The 19,794-nt window shown below is 42.7% G+C and overlaps 1 protein-coding gene across 1 annotated transcript in view; it reads left to right on the top strand.

Annotated features, from left to right (window-relative positions):
- syn2b (synapsin IIb) overlaps nucleotides 1–19,794 on the top strand; it is a gene marked incomplete at both ends in the record, with an annotated part of 51,222 nt that overhangs the window by 6,744 nt on the left and 24,684 nt on the right. The gene's annotated exons all lie outside the window — the stretch shown is intronic.

The raw sequence follows: 19,794 nt of genomic DNA on the forward strand, positions 1-19,794 counted from the left end.
AGGTGGCGGATGATAGTACGCCTGTCATCCCCAAAAAGAAGCGTTGTTTTAATGAGAGATGGGGAACATCGGACAGTGGGCAACAATGTGACCGGCTGGTGTTTGACGGGACGAGCCAGACAATGTTCTGTGCTCTCTGTGTAAACATGCTTCGGATGGCCACAGGTCCAATTGTTTTGTGAGTGGGACACAAAACCTAAAATTGGAAGCCGTGGAGGACCACGAGTCCTCAAAAAGTCACCTCCACGTTTTGAAAATTGCCAAGGGAAAATCAGCGCCCGAAACCACGACAGCGATGAGGACGCTCGTTAGCCTCAAAACAGGCCAGCTTGATAGAAGTTAGTTCGAAATGCACACGCAATTGCCAAAAAGGGAAGGCCATTTCAAGACTTCGAATGGCACTGCACGTAAGTTAATTTTTTATTTTCTATTAGGCCTGATGCAATAGTTTGTTGCTTCCGAAAAACTAGCATGTTTGGTAACCTTAGAGCTCTGCTCACTTGTTTGGCAAACAGCTGCTTTCTGTCAGTCTGGTCAAAACAGATGTCAAGTGTGTGTGCTAAGACGTAGGGCTGTCCCGAATACCATTTTACAGGCTTCGAATACTCGTTGGATATTCCGAACGAGTATTCCAATACTCGTTCTAAAACAACATTAATAATCGAACAGTAAAAAAGTCGGGGTTCCTTACTTTGCTGTTGTTCCGTTCCAAATCATCATAAATCATATATATATATATATATATATATATATAAATATATATATATATATATATATATATATATATATATATATATATATATATATATATATATATATATAGTTTAATGTATTCTGGCGTTTATCAATGTATCTTGCACTTATTAAGTCATTGTTTCTTGTTCTTGTTTCTTCATGGTCTGTTTTCAAATGTTTAATTTCGAATACATAGGCAGAGTATGAGTCTTCCTATACCGAGAGGATACATCTGTTGCATTATAGGGGCAGATTTCATTATACATCTGGTTGAATTGAAGAAATTAAAAGGCCAGTGCACTGAAAAAACAAATGATCCTATTGACTTATGATGGTGTAGCTAGCATGTTGTTTTATTGTTAATATGTCAATTTGTTTTTTATTGAAAATACTTTGTATAGATGAATTAACCAAACTTTTCATCGTAACACCTTTGAAATAAACATGACTTAACATGGCAGATACCTGTGTATTGTTTATCATATGCGGTAAGAGTGTAACATTTTCAACTCAGTTCCTTGGTAGCGCTTACTTACAGTAAAAATCACTTCTGATGGAAAAAATGATGTGTATGAAAAACTCTTTTCTTATCTAGTGTTACTATTATATTGTTTAAAATGTCCGCATATATTAAAAAAATATATAGCGTATAAAAAGTGGCTGGTAAAAAAGATGAGTGGCTGGTGGGCCGAAAACTTAATTTCCATCTCTGATATGTATGTATCTTTGGATACATTAAAAACAAGTTGTATCTTTTCTTCTTTTTTGCCTTCTACAAACATATACTGTCAATACATACATTTCAAAACATGCAGAAAACCTTTTGAAAAAGGGCTGAAAACACAACTGGGGTGTTGGACACTGTTGCACTCTATGGCCACTCTACAATAACCATCTATTACGACTTGACAATGATTGGTAATTGCCAGTAATAAATGGCTATTGGCTATGGTGCACCAAGCCATCTAATCTATTTTGCTAATCTGTATTTAGAGACAATGACAGTAAAACAACATTCATTTATAAAACAACCTTGTTCATGCGCTCATTAGTAATGTAGTTAATTATGCATGTCTATTTATAGTAGTTTTGATATTTCTTTATGGGACATGATAGAAAGGATGTTTACAAAGAATAGCAAGATTTTCAGTATTTTTTATCTGTGACCATGTAACAAAACCATCAAGGCAATACAACCCTGTGGTATCTGAGAACAAAGAACCAGTCTGCAGAACGGTGTGCACTGGAGCTTACAAAACAGACCCCTTCTTCCTGTAAACATTTTTACCTGACAATGTTTTTAAGAAACCGTGGGAAACCGAACGCAAACAGTTAACGGATTTGCCATGATATAACGCACATGGCAAGCTGCCATCTTGGTGCTATTTCACCATTCAAATAAGTATAACGACAACTGGTTGCTTGGTTATGCTTTGTTACCAAGATGGCTGGCTTGAACTTCTTTCATGGAGAATCAGATCACATGATTAAAACACTATATTGCGGGAGTCATTTTGAAAGACATTGACATTACAACAACTATGTAATCTTGAATCACAGTGAAGCTCAATGAGTTATGGACCTTTATAGCATCCTGTATCACAAAAAACATGCATTAATGTATTGATTTAATAACCCTCATTTCATTGATTTTATTATTCCACTATTTCATTAAAGAAAAAAAGCATAGCAATGGACAATTTTTTTTTGTCCATTGTCCTTGTCTCCAGGCTACTCGACTTGTAGAGAGTGCAGATGTGTGAATGTGTGAGTTTGTGTGGTTGTGTGTGTGTGTTTGTGTGTGTGTGACCATATGCGTCATTACTGACTAATGATCCCCGTTGTTAAGGGACATGATACTCCTGAGGGAACAACTCGGATCTCGATGCTAGGGAAATTATCCCATTCAGCAATAATGACGTAAACTTTGTCAACTTCCCAGCGATTGCTAAACACAATTGTAGCCGCACAGCCCTAAGCACCTGTTCTTCCACTGCCACAATGCCTGACCAACCTGACTGCTTAATGAGCCGGATAGATTTCAATCACTAAAGCGGACTCGTTCTTAATCTCTACTGATTGCTTCACTATGGGAGGGAAAATCATTTCATGTTGAAAACATAAGCGCTCTCCCCCCTCACTCACAGAGCTGGCAACAAACCTGGCCTCATATTCCCCAGGAACTGCTCTACTGCCGACCTTTCTGTATGTCCTCTACTTGTCTCTGACACCTTCTTCTAATCTTACTCTCTCTCCATCCCTCAATCTACCAAACCTCCTTCCACTGCAGTTTAAGCTCCTGTCTCCCTATTTTCTCGCCTCATCTGTCCTATCAGCCCTCCCTCAGCTCAAGGGGTCAGCTCTCCCTCACTTGACTCCTTCTGACTCATGCCTCCCACCTCTGCCCGGCCACTCTTCTCTCCTCTGTGTCCTCTTCTCTGGAGTGTCTCTGTCCTCATCTTTCGGCAGGCTGAGGGCTCGATCCGGTGGCTTGCTTGTCTGACTCGGTGCGTGCTGACAGAACCGTCCTACGGGTGGCCTGAGAGAACATGGGGCAAATCAATGGACCCTGTCGACCTTCTTGCCTACCAATCTCTTCTCTCTCCTCTTTTTCCACCTCTCTATCTGCAGCCAAAAGCTCCTTTGTTCAATCTAGAATCCAATCTTCCAAAAGCCCTGCTTTCCATCTTCTCCACCCTCCTCTATCCCCCCAATCCCTGCCCTTCCTCTACCCTACTTTCGAGCGGTTTTGTTAATTATTTGTAAAAAGGGCAGATGACGTACAGTCCTCATTTCCCATTCACCTCCTGTCACCACCTTTCCTAAAGCCACCTTTTCATCTCCTACTCTAATTTCCTTTCATTCTGTCCCTGGTCCCCGCCCACCAGGTGAGCTAAACCTTACCCAACTTCTGCCTTTGGTAGCAAACTCATATAATAGTCCTTTTATATTGTACCGTTTAAAGCAGATTTTATGTCCTTAAATGATTCTTGTCCTTTTTGGGTTGTATCTACATTGTTGAATGCACTTATGTAAGACACTTTGTAAAATAGCGTAAGCTAAATAAATGTAATGTGTGTGTGTGTGCGTGTGTGTGTGTGTGTGTGTGTGGGGGGGGGTTATCTACTATGACAGGGCTATTTATAAGTAGAAGACTGCACTTAAAGATTTTGAGAAATTCTCGTAGCCCATTACCGCGTCACCCTTTTCTTTGCTATGATTGGTTGTAGGCCTATCCAATGGCATCCAGAGGCATTTCGGTCTGCGCTTGTTGGTGACGCCCTTTGGAAATCACAGTAAACAGAGAGGTTCCAGACTAATTGCAGTTTGCAATTCGCCTGGTGATGCTAGGCGGCCCTTTTAACTTTTAAAGCTTTATTTTAATAAGAAACGTGTGAAGTGCTTTGTCTTTTGTGTGTTTGACATAACTCAGTACAAAAGGCCTGTGACACGCTAAATGAAACGTATTGTAATTGGTCGTTTATGAGGATAGCGCCAGGGTGAAAAAAAAAATTGATCCATTTCTTATTATCATGTAGGTCATGTAAATTGTCAACTGCAAGATTAAATCTGTTGTGTGTTACCTATTATTGTGGGGCAGATAGTGTAGTCTGAAGCATGTTGGATTCCTAGCTGAAAGGTACTAGGTTGGACAACCCATGTCTGCAACTTTCTTGAACAGGATTCCTAACCAGTAAACCTGCTTCTAAGTGAGATTAATGTTGACTCAGTATGCAAGTCACTTTATCCTGCGCTTCAGCTGAATGACTGAGGGCATTGCAGTTCAGTGATGTAGTGCATCATTCTACCTTATGGAGGGATGTCAGTATGAGCCCTGCTTCTAAAGGCTTTAAATGCCTGCGAGAGTGGTAAATACGACAATTAGCATCCTAGGCATGTTCTAAATTATCTCCTGTTGCTATGGCAATTGGAGAGCAATAGCGCCCGTTGGAGATTAATGGTGGAGAAGTGATGTTGCGGCACTTTTAAACGCAGTGGGGTTATTGTTAATTATTGTTAATTATTGTTAATTTCTAGATTATTAAAGAGGCACCAAACGCTGTGAAAAAATTTTGTTATTTTCTTTTGATCACTCACATCACTTAACTGCATTGCATTTAGTCTCCTACATCCCTACAGAATGTACCCACGCTAGAAAACACACAGATACACACTCACACACACACACACACACACACACACACACACACACACACACACACACACACACACACACACACACACACACACACACACACACACACACAAGGCATACACACACGCGCACACACACACACACACACACACACACACACACACACACACACATACAGCCATACACACTACTTTATATTGAGAGTATCCACACTGACTGAGACGGATGAGTTATTTATACCTAATGACATTTGTGAGATGGATGCTTTGCGGTACATGCACCCAGTGCTTCTGGAAGGAGTATCAGATTAAAAGAAGAAATAAGAAAGGGTCATGGAAAGGACAACTCACGCACCCGCACGCGCGCACACACACACACACACACACACACACACACACACACACACACACACACACACACACACACACACACACACACACACACACACACACACACACACACACACACACACACACACACACACACACACATAATTTAGCAATGCCTCTTAGCAATGTAATGCAGATTTGAATTGCTCAAGTAAGGAACACTGCTTTTACAGTCTCCATTAAGACCGGGGCTGTTCCCACTGTGGCCACACCAAATACTACAGTCGTCTTTCTGTCTTGTGGTTCTTGCGTTAGTCACTGTTCAATGGGCTACTCTACCAGTGATACATGTAAATGAACGTTTGTGCCCTGTGATCATCTCCCCAAAGCTGAGCGTCAGCTTTGTTTATTCAGTGTCCTCTTAGTGAGAGCAGAAAGCTGATGTGGTCGTTAAGGTAAGCCCTGCTGAACCCTCGCTCGCTGCAGAGCCAGCCGGGGGAACAGAGAGCGTGACGGATGATGGAGGAGCATAGGAGGGTTCTGGTAATGCTCCGCCAGGAGCTAAAGGAGGAAGAGAATTGGACCAGAGGTCGGCGATCGCAGACTCTAGACTCAAGGGTATTGTAGTCCGATCATTTGTTGTAAACAAATTTGTACTTTTAGAGGGAGTTTATGTTGTTCTGTTTATATTTTCCCTCTACCCCTCATTGTGTTATCTTACCTTAGATTTAACCAGATCTATAATGAAATGTTATAATGTAATAACAAAAAACCATTCTCTGCAAACCTTTTTTCGTAACGAGAGGACTGGTTTGTGTTCAGGATCCAATATACTTTGCCCCAACTTCAGTTCCTTAGACTGCGTACCTGTTACAACCGGGCGCTGGGTTGTAGCAAAACCTACAGGGGAGTAACACACATAGACGTCCTTTAAACAAAGGGTTTGTTTTTAAATCAAAAAGAATCATGAGTTGTGTAACTCAGTGTATGAATGGTGTTGGTTCAGGTGTGGAGTGTTGAGGAGATGGTTCTCAAATCACCCTGGTGGAGCAGCAGGTGCATGCTGCTAGGCTCATGACCCCTATCAACCTGCAATAGACACACAAAATGATATAACTTTCCTTTGACCTGAACAGGACATTCACACACTGACAGCACTGTCGACCATGCAAGGGGACAGCCAGCTCGGCGACACTCGGACCGGTCCTGTCAGGGGGAAACAGTGCAGTTGCATGCAAATATGGCTAGTCTCCAGGCCGTGTTTAACCCTCATGAACACAGACACGATGAGTGTACAAAAGCAACACACACATAAACAGTGCCCTCCAAATGTGAGCACAAAATAGAAAAAGTGTGAAACACATGTGTTCGCATACATACACCCACACACAGAAACACACAAAAAAACAATTGAGGGAGGACTTTGCCTCCAATCCACTTGCACTCTAGTGAAATCTGTCCTTGACAAAATATCTTCACATGTTTCTTCTGAATATATTTGTGTGTTAAGTGTGGATGAACAATTGATGGGGTGGGGGGCTTGAAGGTTGCTGCGGTTTTATCACGGATTGTAGGTTTAATCTTAATGCTGAGAGTACATCGTGACATGCTTTCCAATGCAGGATCACCTTAAACAAACCCCCTTGACCAATATATATATATCTCCTGGCCTTTTGATTGGTGCTGTTTCTGGCTAATTGGTCATTATTTATTCTCTTGGGGGGCTCTCTTTTCCCATCATGTCTCCAAACGAGGCTGGATGAAGCCATGAATAAGTAAATGTGCTTCTTGCTGGCTGGGAGGTGATTTGTCTGACGCAAACGACTCTGCTGTCTGAGGAGTTAAATACTGTGAGCGATATCGCTCTTCCCAGAGAAGAGGAATAGGTGCCACACACAAACACACACACACACACACACACACACACTGAGTTATAATACAATAACAGATTACAATTGCAGCTAAGAATGATTTGTCATACCCAGACACACACACTATTTATATTTATGGCAATGTGAATTTGTATAGGTCTGTTTGTGAAGGTTTATGCTTTTGATATATGTATGTGTGTGTGTGTCTGTGTGTGTGTCTGTGTGTGTGTATATGTGTGCTTGTGTGTGTGTGTGTGTGTGTGTGTGTGGGTGTTGGTTCTTTGTGCATGTGTGTGTACGTGCGTTTGTGTATGTAGCTGCGTAGGCAGCTAAACGGCTGCTGCACTCTTGGGTCGTGACTAGAAAATACTCTCCATGCTGAGCTCAGCTTAACAACTGAAACACTCACACTGTGTTTGTGTGTGTGTGTGTTTGTGATTGGGGGGTTGTTGGTGTTCATTTGCACATGCATGTGTGCGAGCATCACAATAAAATGGTCTGCTGTTTCATATGAGAACAATAAGAAATGATTCCTTTATTCTGAGTGTGTGTGTGTGCGTGCGTGTGTGTGTGTGTGTGCATGTGTGTGTGGTTGTCCTTGGGCAACTGCCTGCTTCAATACACTCACATCTCACTTTGACTGTCAGCCAGAAAACGGGAGCCAGTTGCTCTGCCCTGATGATCGTGATTATATAGTTTAAGGTCCTTCTCCCTGCACTGTTCTCTTTGACGGCTCTCACTGACTCTGTTGTTGTTCATCTGGTGTTCTCTAACTCTAAAATACAAACGAATGGTACAATGCACCCGAAGAGCGAGGCTGGAGAGCAGAGGAAAAAATGAAGAAGAGACAAGAGGAAGTTGAGGCAAAGAGGACAGGGATAAAGAGAAGAGGGAGATGGGGGAGGAAGGGTTGCTGGCAGAGGAAGCCAGGGTGAAGAGTAAAGGCTTAGTTATGGTTGGACGTCAACGCAACGCAATGACCACGCAGTCGCTTTCACGCAGTCTTGAAGCTGTTTTGGTTCTGCATCGGGTTTTCCTGAGCAGACCAATCACAGCCCTTGCTGCTGCGTCGCCTCGACGCAAGGTCACAATTTTGGGAGTTGAGGTCAGGCCCTTGCGGTGGACACAAGGAGGGTCCCCAAGGACGAAATGGGCGTAAACCCCCTCGCGTTGTGTCGACGTCCAACCATAACTAAGCCCCAAGAAGAAGGGGAGATTTAAAAGGTTGAGAGGAAGAGGAGGGAAGGGGGAGATGACGAATAGAGAATGTTAGAGGAGAGGAAAGGGTTTATTTTTTGTTCTCATTGTTTATCTATTCATATTTTATTGTCTTATTGTTTTAATGTATGTTCATTATTGTGTAAAGGCTTGCTCATGCATAATGTTAGTATTCTATTGCTTCATATATGTATATATATGGATGCAGAAATTTCATACAGTTGCATACTTATATACTATTTCCATGTGGGTTTTGTGTTCATTTAACATAAATGATCCTTTTGTTTTGATCCTTTTGTTGTGGGGGGTGGGGGATGGATGTGTTTCTTTGTGCTTTGTCAGTGTGCGCGCGCTGTTTGGGCATGCTGTGTTGTGCTTGTCTATGCTGTAAAGAAAAACTAAAACCCAATAAATATGTGTAAAAAAGAGGTGAGGAAGGGCATAGGGAGATGAGAGGGCTGTAGGTGTTGTGTGCTGAGATTGTGGCTTGAAAGAGGATGAAGAATAGAGGGTAAAATAGATGGTGAGGAGGAAAGCAAACAGGAGATGGAAGGGAACATGCTTTAGCTGTGCTCACTGTGATGGGATCTAATGCCTGCAATAGAGTATGATGGGAAACTATAAAGTCCTCTCTCCAAAGGACGGCCGGGATAAGAAAGAGAGAGCTTCTCTCTACACAAAATACTAAAAGGACAATGAACAAGCAGGATAGGGAAGATGTGAAGACAAATCGTTTTAGGGAAAGACTAATTTCAGAATTTATAATTAGCGAAGCAGATGAACAGAAAGAGTTGGGTAGAGATGCGACGATTGCACAGGAAACAAAGCAGACAAAGGTTTCAGGAGACTGCCTTGTGTTGTTTTCATGTTTCAACAATATGCATATAAATATCGACTCTTGGATGTGAGTGAGGAAAGGAAAACAGGAATTTCAAGTTAACCAGCTATGTTAACTCAGAATTCAGGGAAGGCAAGTGTTTTCGGTTTTTAGATTCCAAGATTTGACTACGCTCGGACAGCGGTTCTAGAACCGACCAATCCTGACAGTTTAGGCAAGCACTCGCTTGAGTTGGGGTTCTGGTTTAAGCTTCACCATATATCCGAACCTGCAGCCTGATCAGGGCCCAGAGAGCCATGAAGGTTAGTGCTGATGGCGTCAGAAGGGATGGTGACACGTGCTTCCTTCCACTCTCTGAGCACCATCATCCCAGACCGTCTGCCCTGGGGCTTTCACATTCTACCACTGCAGTCCACACACACACACACACACACACACACACACACACACACACACACACACACACACACACACACACACACACACACACACACACACACACACACACACACACACACACACACACAAGCATAGGATCAAGCACACATACACACATACACACTGAACACACAGAGGCAAGGTTGACGGAAAAAAAGGATGAGAGATTAAAATGGCGGAAGGGAAACCAAGTGATACTATTGCAGAGCATGGAAATGTGAAGTGAGTGAGGCAGAGAGGGAAGGAAAGGGGAAGAATTTAATGTGCGTGAAAAGAGTGGATTGAAACAATGCCACCAACACTAAGATGCTAAGAAAACTCTTTATCTTATAATAAAACCAAGGGAAATGGATGATTAGATTTTTGGTAATATTTTCAAAAAGAGAAATTTTCTTCCATCCTTCAATGATGAGGCTTCCTTACTCTAGAATTATCAGAACATATTAAATGTCTCAGCCAATAAATGCGAAAACATGAGACCATTAGTGTGAAACTGTGGGCATCCTGTGCCGTACATCCTGTTGCTAGCTTAGCTAAACCTGCTATTATCCTATTTGCATAAACAGCGTGCCCTCATCCATACGAAGAGAAAGTAATTGAGCTTTTTCAGAGCCTTTATTAGGGTTTAGAGACACATTAAGGCATACTGTAGAGACAGCTTAGGAAAATAGGTATTCTGTTCGAGGTTGTTAAATGCATTGGTGGTCCACTCCTTCCTTACTATAACTGGAAGTCACAAGACGCTGTTTTTTAGGCGAGCGCTTTGGTTGAAAACAGAAGGTGTCAATTTGCAGGTGCTGTGAATGGATCTTCAGAGAGGATCGCATGTTCAGGGACAGCGGGATCTGTGATTTTAGGACAGCATGTTAGGTTGTATGTGTTCATGAACTGCAATGAACTCGCCCAGAGAGATAGTGAATGTTTAATGGGATATGGGGTATGGTTTGTGTAAAAGGCTTAACCTAGCAGGCTGTCAAACTAATGGTGGATTTCCAACGGAAACTAAGGGGCTAATCTCCTTTTAATGGCTGCCAACTTGACAGGCGTTGTTGAGCGAAATAGAGCAAAAGGAAGATAGAAAGAAATGGAGCAAGACGTTAAGAAAACGATCCAAAGGGTTGGCACCAAACCAAAATAATTATTTTGGAGTGGGGATCCTCTGGGAAAACGGATGGATCCCTGATTACATTTTCAGTACATTCTGTGAGCAGCGGCTTTAAGCCTTATGTGTAGGGCAGCAGATATTAAGTGATGTTAAAGGAGACACATTATTTTATAGCAGTCCTATTACTCTGTCTAAGCCCCCCCCCACAGCCCCAAACACTGGCTAACACCCATACTCTCCCTGTGCTGCCCTTAACACACACGCACGCACGCACACACACACGCACACACACACACACACACAGACACACACACACCACATGCAGAGCTTAATTAAGAATATCTGGCAGCTCATAACTTACATCACATTGAAAAAATAATTCCTGTAGCGGCAGATGATTCATCATGAAACCCAGCTTGAACAGCCCTAAGTTGTTAGCATTTTATTGGAATCATTTCAGTTTCAGTTTTTTTCTAATCTAAACGTTAATATATGTATATATACACAAACACACACACACACACACACACACATATACGTATATATATATATATATATATATATATATATATATATATTTAAAATTCAGTTACATGCTAGGGTAACTGTCAATGCTTCCGCATTGTCCAATCAGCTTTGTAGTGTTGCTTCCATGACAACAGATCAGTTGGCAGTCAACAGGTATCCTCAACAATAAAAACGAATCACTGTTTGCTTTGTTTTCCCCGATGGGCTTTAGCTACAATAGTCTCCTATGGAGGGGAATGCCATGCTATTTGGTCTTTATGATTTTAATTTCCTTGATCTTTGTGTAGTCAAAACTATTGTTTATCACAAAGACCTTCAGGTCCAGGAGGATCGGCCTATTGCCATAATGGCTATAATTGGCTCTCAATACCGAGCCAAGGGAGGGTGTCTGACTGGTAGCGGTGCATGCGTGAACTGACTTGTGATTGGAGGCGATCATTACATCAGCTGCAGCCAGCGTGTTTCCTTTGCTATTAGCAATTTATTTGGGGAGTTCTCTTTTTGATTGCAATACATTGTGGCTTGGTTAGGTTCTTTAAATTGATTGGTTATTTGCTGTTGGGACATTAAATGTCACCATGCATTCCCCACATTACTACAGCCTTTGATCTAGATCCGAAAAATTATGCTGCACCTCGCCTCATGGTAAAGCAACAATAACCAATCACTGTCCAAGCCCTTTGAGCTCTGCTGCACAATGAATTGCATTGAGTAGTAGAAAAGTCCAGTGAATGAAGTGAGGAATACAGTAAACAATCGAATGAGATTAAACTGGTCCACAACTCTTTGGTCAAATAGTGTTGAAACACCCTAAGGTGTGTTTTGGGAGAGCTATATAACTGGGTCTAACGGCTGGTTCTCGTCTTCTCACCAGAGGATGTGAGCCCAGTTTCATGTTTTCATAAGGCGCCTGCTGGATCAAAGGCACTTCTGAAGAAGTGCAGACATGGGATCAACTTAGTTTCTCGCGAATTCATCCTATTCCACCGCCCTCTCAATTGGATGAAAGAAAAGGATGAGAGAGAGAGAGAGAGAGAGAGAGAGAGAGAGAGAGAGAGAGAGAGAGAGAGAGAGAGAGAGAGAGAGAGAGAGAGAGAGAGAGAGAGAGAGAGAGAGGTGGAGGGAAGCCAGAGGAGAGAGGACGATGCAAGAGAGAATGTGTAATATTTGTACACTTGAAGATACGGAAAGGGTGGACAGGAGAAAAAGGAAAAGATTTATCCTACTCGGTTTATGCGATTTGGTTTTCCCCTCAAAAGCATATAACACGGTTGCACGTCATTTTTGCAACTCAGACCCCAATAAATGGCATGGGTGCTCTGGAAATACACAGCCGCAAAAAAGACCACAATGCGGACACCCGGAGGCTGACCAGCAGATTGATGTGCTTGTGTTTGTCATTGCGGTACATCTACAAAGCAGTGTTTTCCTTAGTGTTTGTGCTGCTGGGGGGTTTAAACTTTGTGCTGGTGGAGTGTATGAATATGTGATGACCTTTGTTGACATTTAAATTGCAACAGTGGTCTCCAAGCGCAGCATATCAATGGCATACTTTACCTGGAAGACCTGAAGAGGCTTTTTGTGCATGATTTCTTCATTCTAGGAAAACAGGACAAGGTGAGACTCAGACACGGCCTATTGTCAGGCAGGGGTTTTGTCCAAATGCAGTAAGGCTTACATTGGTATAGGGTTAATGGCAAAAGCTCTGTGAAAAAGCAACCTCTGTCAACATCCTTTAGTGCAAAGTTGGGTCTCTAATGTGGTCCTGGTCTGTCTAATTTACCAGAGTGCATCTGTTTCCTATTTCTATATCGCCCTCTGTCTCTCCCTCCCTGTCTCTTTGTCCCTCTATTCTCTTTCACTCTCCTTTAAAAATAGGAAACACCATACACATCATTAGCGGTTCATGCCAAAAGGGGCACACACAGACACACACACACACACACACACACACACACACACACACACACACACACACACACACACACACACACACACACACACAAAGCCACGCAAAACATCCCAATGCTGCTTGCTTACTAAATACAGAAACAATATGTGATGTGATGATGGTCCGACTATGGCTGGCTGTGGGATGGATGAGATGAGTGAGTGAATTCATGGGGAGCGAGCGCGTGTTTGTTTTCGCTGTGTTGATGAAGAAGTGAATATGATGGATTGGACTTGAAGGTGACTATAAGTGGCTACACAAACATGTAGGTGGTGTTCATCTGGAAGCCCGTATAAACAGCATTATGCATGCACTTTGTGTGTGTGTTTAGAATAGAAAGCTTTATTGTCATTATACAAGTACAACGAAATGCAATAATACAACGAAATGCAATAACGTTTGTGTGTATGCGTGTGCATGTATTATTGGCTTTCCAGCTCAAGTAGGTTTCCTGTAATAAAAGTGGCCATCTCTCTCTCTCTCTTTGGTACCCTGTCTAGACCTACCACTAAGAACATCACTCTTCTCCTCCTCCTCTTCCTCCTCCTCCTCTTCCTCCTCCTCCTCCGCTTCCTCCCCAGGAGGTGGTAATGTAGTGGGAGGCAGGACATTTTCATCGTGATAACTTGTGACATTGTCAGAAGTGAGAATCTGCTGAGCTGTGTGTGCTCTATAACTTCTCGATGTGTTTTAAAATCAATGGTGAGATAAAGCAGAAAGCTATTCTGCTTTCTAGACCAGAGACAAGGCTTATTGGTGTTTACTGATATTGATGAAATTAAGAGAGAAACAAATAACTGAAGATTATGGATGTGTTTTGCCTGAGTTAGATAAATATTGTCTGATGTCAACCAACATTTAGACGTGTGCTCAGAGTGAGTATGCGTTTCAGAGCAGGTTATTGCACTGCTGCTTTGTTCTACCCCACAGAAGAGGTTCAATTTTCTTTCAATAGGGAATTCTGTCTGAGACAAACGGTGCACAGTTTGAAAGCTGCAAAATGAGAAGCAGAGCCCAAATGTCTAAGCTTATTTCAAACAAACACGTTAACACAGCGAAACAAAATTGTACAGCACAACCTTTAACCGGGACAAATGTTCCTTCTGGAAAAGCTAAAGTAATTTAGTTAGTAAGTCAGTTGACAATCTGCTATGATGAGGCTGTTGTTGACTGGATTACCTCAATGTCAACCATGGGGCATGGTTGTTATGAATAATTGCTTGTGCACTGTCCTTCTCTGCCCTTTAACCATGTAGCCTTCTGGATGTAGGGTTTAGAGGCCTGTATCAGGTCTGAGCACACAGTCTGAACTCATACTGATCAGGGTCCAGTGAACCTATGGTTGAGAAAAGATTGAGAGGAAACCATAGTGGAAGAACTGAGGCCACTGAATGTTTGATGTATTGGGAAAATGCCCATTTACCATTCCTTATTGTTTGCCTCAGTTTCAACTGCCCATTGTACAGTTTTCAATCGACAGTGGGCAATGGACATGCCATTCATATGTAGCGCTTTTGTCACCTATGACCACTCAAATCACTTTGCAGTTTATTGTCTCACAATCACCCATCACTGCACAACTTTACACACTTACAGCCAGGGGCGTAGAAATGAGTTTAACATTGGGGGGGACACATATCGGAAACCTGACAGATCCGGTATAATTTTTAGGTGGGACAAATGCGCCTGTCTCCGATATTGGAGGGGACACGTCCCCTCCGTCCCCCCCGGTTCCTACGCCCTTGCTTAGAGCGCTGTCAACCATGCAAGGCAACGGCCAGCCGTTGGGGAGCAGTTAGGCGGAGGCGTCTTGGTCAGGGTCACCTCGACATTGTGCTTTGAGGAGCAGAGGTTTGGACCACCTGTTCAGCCCCCTGAACCACTGCCAGAATACGCACAGAAGAGCAAAGAGCACAGTTGTGCATGTAAACTAGAACAGGGTGGGTGGAAGGGATAATAAAGAGGCAGAGGAGACTGACACCAGGGAGGGGAACTTATTCCTTCCAAATTATTGTGGAGTGATGATAAGAGGAACAATTACAGTTGGAAACGTCTCCTCTCCGAAGACTTCTGACACAATTGCAGGGATTGCTGGTCCACATGCAAACGCCCACATGCACACTCACACACACACACTCACACGCACGCACACATACACATGCACATGCAAACACGCACACACGCACGCACATACACACACATGCACACGCAAACACGCACACGCACACACGCACACACATACACACACACACGCACACACGCACACACACACACATACACAAACAACGATGCAGGACGAGGAGATAAATCGGAGTAACTGTGACTATTCAGCCGATATTCACGTCGCTTCTGTCGAATGGTATCTCTCAAAATAAACAAAAACAGGCTTGGTATAACATCCCAGTGGAAATCTGGCCTGCAGACAACCAGATGAACAAATGTATCATTCCATCCCTCTTCCTTTACAGCCTCTGTAATTTGCATTTTAACTCAACAGTGTTCTTCCTCCGAGCTGTAATAAATGAGCCAATTGGAACCAGGAATGTGACGACAGAAATGGATTCTCATGAGAGGTTGCACATCATTGGACCAGGCAGGAGGAGCGATACACTGCAGAAAAGGGTTGGATGTAACAGCTTCTTGCACCATAGCATAATTGTTTGTATAGTCTGTGATACAGTCCAGAAAGCGAAGCAATGCACACCAAACCAGGGGATGAGTGTGTGTGTGTGTGTGTGTGTGTGTGTGTGTGTGTGTGCGTGCGTGCGTGCGCACGTGCCCACACATTTTCCACTTTGGCACTTGAACCCAAAATGAAAAACGATGCATAATATTGTTCAGGCTGTGGCAATGGGTCATAAAATTAGTTTTATTAAAAATCATAACAAAATTGAATAACAAATGTGTGACAGTGAGACAGACAGAGAGCTAATATGGTCCAATACATCCTCCAACACTGTGTTTGCAATACTTTGTGTTTCTCTGGTACTAAAACTCCCATCAGGACTGCAGATGTGGGATGTCAAGGGTTCTACCGGTTGTTGGAAATCATTACCTTTAAAGAAAAGCCAGTGGGAGGTTGATGAACACGGAACTACCCTTCAGTGCTCAAGATAACCACTGTTTGTCCAGCTATTCAATAGCTGCTATTGATTAGTGGAGAGAGAGAGAGAGAGAGAGAGAGAGAGAGATAACACATCCTTTTGTTTCCAGCCGATGATTCCTTGCCATTGTAGTTTTCTCATCTTTATGTCAGCATTGGAGCATGATATGCCCCGGGCACCTTTTATTTTAAAGGTAAAACCACTTTTGAATTACATCTGGCCCAATGGCCTTTCCCGCTTTCATACCACTCTAGGCAGGAGCCATCTTCATCATCTCTTTGATTATATTTAGATGAAGGTATTTCCTTCTAGCAAGACAGATTTATATGTCTTCATATGATAGCAAGGTGCAGTATAATGTAGTAGTGTCATGTACGGTAACGTACCATTACAATATCAGGGACTTGATGTGGGCATTTGCCAACTCTGGGCGGTTGCTCGTTCCACTGCCACACCAAGAGGGCTAAAGAGCTACATTCTTGGTGTACTCTGTAAACAATAGAAGAAGATATTGAGCTGGGTGCAACTGAGCTGTGGCTTGGTGCAGCATTCACAGATAGATTTTTCCACTCCGGCCATTATCTTGTACTCCCTGCTGCAATGATTATCTTGTGAACTAAATCCAACTTAAATTGTTGACTGGTTGGCCTTTTCCTCAACTATTGTATTCCAAATCTCTCTCTGAGTCTCACTCACGCACGCACACACACGCACGCACGCACACACAAAAACAGACACACACACACACACACATCTCTTGAATCACCAAGCATTGATCTCAAGATCTTAATTTGGGCCAAACCCTATGTGTGTATCTCATAGACTCAGACTCCACTAATCAATAATGGAATCAGATGAGATCATGTGACCACGCTGTAATGGAGTCAAAGATGCACTGACAAAGACTTACTGACAGACACACAGCCATGCTGAGACCTGATCCTTCCATGTTTTTTGGATTGGCCTGACCATCAATTGATGCTGGTCACTTATGAAAGCAGAAACTGGGTTTTTGCTATACAGTGTAAACAGAGAATGTAATTGCCTGATTTACAACCAAACACATTTCTCTCCAAACACTTTAGCATGCAGCATTCACCATCACGCCCATAATTAATATTTTTGGCTTCTAAAGCTGTATTAAAACTTTTTCCTTGATGAAGGAGGTCTCAGTTACCTAGCTTCTAGATTGGAAACAGTTAGAAAGTTAAAGAAAGAGTAAGTAATGTTATTAATAATAAATTGCCCTAGTTACAAATAAAAAACATTTAAAATCTTTCTGGATTCCCCCTCAGCCATTTAAAGATGACTAATAACTAAAAGCTTACGTAATCGGTTCCGTAATGTCAGTAAAATATCCATTCAGATGAGCCTTGATAACCACTGTGGACAACAACCCCATTAGTTGAGCTCAGGCTCAGACCTGATTGGCTAGCATCTGACAGTACCATTTGTTAATTAGATAGAGGTAAAGGCTGCATCAGGGGCTTCGCAGTCGAGTGATATAATTGGCCCATACTGCACAGGAGCACCTGCCTGCCACAGCCAATAAGGCGGCTGAAAAGCATGGTGTGCTAAGTATCTGCTGGAGCCATTTCATCAGGTCCCACGTTCTTTCTTTCACCCTGATTTTGCACAGCTTGTCAACTTGAGCCATTCTGCAGGAAATTCACCAGATGAGCAGCGAATACTTAAGGAAAACCAACATCTCTCTTTAGAAGCACAAACTGTCCCTTTGCTATCTTTGATGCAGCATTTCTACCACTTGTGTGCGTACAACTCTTGTTCGTTTTCTTGGTGACTATCCCTATAACTGTCTTCCTCTCTCTCTCTCTCTCTCTCTCTCTCTCTCTCTCTCTCTCTCTCACTCTGCACAGAAAAGCAGCACTAGCAGCCGCAAAATTGTACAACTGTAAAAAAAATACATAGAGCTTGTGAATACCAGAGCAAGAAAGAGAAAAAGTGCTTGTCAAGTGATAAATGTGTGCTGCCCTGGCCTAGGGCCAAGGACGGCAGGAGGCTGCTGCTGGTGGCGATCCCAGGCTTGTTGGCCTGAATGTGGGCTGTTTAGTGTGCATGTTGCAGGATAATGTCCTCCACATTTTACCATGGGCTGTAATGTAAAACTAAATAGGGTGCAATGAGTGTTGTTGTGCAAACAGCCCCAATCAAGCACATCAGTTAAGTCCACACCTGCAAGCAGGTGATCCTGTTGTCATGGAGGCGTAGATCTCGGCCGCGTTGGTCTGTCGCGCCGAGTCAAACCGAGGTGAGCCACACAGGGCGGTTTGGTATAATGGGATAAGGCCAGAAATACCTCCCTTGCAGATGGTGTGGCGCTTATACATCAGGCTGCTGATGTTCTTCTCCAGTGCGTCAGAGACAAGCAGCCACATGCCCACACAGCTTGTGCGAATACAACACAATCATAGTAATAATAGTCGTTGTGGTCCTTGCCATCATCTTCAATTTCATCACCATCCTTATCGCGACGAAGAGAATACAACAAATTCTGTAGGAAATGTGGAAGATCCCACTATCGATCACACAGTCTTCCTATGTAAAGATGTGCCTGTGGATGATGACTGTGGACGGAACACTGGTTGTATACACAGGCAATCAGTTCTACAAGAAAAAAGCCAACTGGCATCCTTGATTGGATTCACTGGAACTTGTGCTGTGCAACAAATCAGCAATGCGTGGGGTGCAAATGATTGTTGATATATTTACTACCTTTAGTACAATGTGATGTCATAAACAAGTCAAGCTGTATAGAGCGACACTAATCTAGATCTCATCTGTGTGTCAGGCCCCTCCATCTGGTTATGTTTCCACTCCACATCTATCCACGTCAGTCTTTACGTCTGCATCTATTCTTGTCCCTCTGTATCTTTGTCTGTCTGTCAACATGTTTGTCTGTATGTCTCTCTCAATGCCTGTCTCTATGTCTGTCTCTTCGTCCGTCTCTAAGTCTGTTTTTAAGTCTGTCTCTATATCCGTCTGTATGTCTGTCTTAATGTCTGTCTTTATGTCCATCTCTTATGTCTGCCACAATATCTGTCTACATGTCTGTCTCTATGTCTGAATATATGGCAGTCTCTTTGTTTGTCTTCATGTCGGTCTCTCAGTCTGTATATATGTCTGTCTGCCACCATATCTGTCTACATGTCTGTTTCTATGTCTGTATATATGTCTGTCTCTTCTTCTGTCTTTATGTCGGTCTCTCGGTCTGTATATATGTCTGTCTCTTTCTCTGTCTTTATGTCCCTCAGTCTGTACATATGTCTGTCTCCATATCTTTCTTTATGTCTGTCTTTTATGTCTGTCTCTGTCTGTCTTTGTGTTATGTATCACCCTGCCCACAACCAGCATTTGGCCTGTGTGCATTTGGCTATCTCTGACTTTTAAACAGACGGTAGCTGAAACAAAGAACAAATCACTGACATTGTATTTTAAATATTAGGGTTCATTGTCACAAGAACGGCTTTGTGTGTGTGTGTGTGTGTGGGGAGTTGTTACAA

This window comes from Pollachius pollachius (genome assembly GCF_949987615.1).
Source record: "Pollachius pollachius genome assembly, chromosome: 12".
Lineage (NCBI taxonomy): Eukaryota > Metazoa > Chordata > Actinopteri > Gadiformes > Gadidae > Pollachius > Pollachius pollachius.